A 1034-nucleotide genomic window follows, 5' to 3' on the forward strand; every position below is an offset into this window, starting at 1 on the left:
TGCAAGTTTGAGGCCAGTGTGACTTAAATAGTGAGTCTGAGGCCAGCCTGGACTACAAAGCAAAACTCTGTGTGAAAAAACCAAAACTGCCAGGTGTGGTGGCACACGCCTATAATCTCAGCACTCAGGAGGCTGAGGCAGGACGATGGTTGCAAGTTCGAGCCCAGCCTGAGCTACAAAGAGAGCTCAAGGCAGCCTGAACTGCACAGCGAAACCCTGTCTCAAAAAGACAATAAATAAATAAATAAATATTTTTTAAAAAATGTCAGGGAACGGTGGCACATGCCTGTACTCCCAGCACTAGCAGGGCTGAGGCAGGAGGATCGCTGTGAGTTGGAGGCCAGCCTGGGCTACAAAGTGAGATCAAAGCCAGGCTGAACTGCACAGTGAAACTCTGTCTCAAAAAGACAAAACAAGCATTGGGGATTTAGCTCAGTGGCAAAGTGCCTGCCCGGCAAGCGCGAGGTCGTGAGTTCAATTCCTGGTACTGGAAGAAAAGACAAAAAGGAAAGAAAAGAAAAGAAATTTAAAATGAAAGGCAAACGCATACTAGCAGGCCATGTGCTTGTAGCTAACTCTGGCAGCTCCATCCTCAGTGTCCCCACTCGGAGGGCGTGGTGGGAGCCAGGCCCTTGCTCCCCGCTTTACTCCTCCACTTAGAAGCTGAATCATCTCAGGAGCGCAAGCAGACATCTAAGAGCACTTGTTGAAAAGTTTCAAGGACAAAAGGCCCCGAGCCCCACTCCATGCTTGGGCTGGACCCGCAGTCCAGTGTGCCCAGCACACACTGTGCCATTCAGCCCCGCGGAAGAAAGCGTCCTGTCATCACCGTCATTAGCCACAGAAAGGACGCTCCTGCCACTGAGCTCCAGTGTAGAGCTCCATTCATCCAGCGCCCCACCCTGCTGCTCTGTCCCGGCTGCGCTGTTCGGGGACGCGGCCCTGAACAGGCAGACACTGAGCTAATACCTGAGTGACAGCGGAGACCCATACGCATTGAAATTCCACCCCACAGGAAGGGTGTCAGGGGCCTT

Source organism: Chinchilla lanigera, unplaced genomic scaffold (assembly GCF_000276665.1).
Source record: "Chinchilla lanigera isolate Chin_1 unplaced genomic scaffold, ChiLan1.0 scaffold00094, whole genome shotgun sequence".
NCBI classification, from domain to species: domain Eukaryota; kingdom Metazoa; phylum Chordata; class Mammalia; order Rodentia; family Chinchillidae; genus Chinchilla; species Chinchilla lanigera.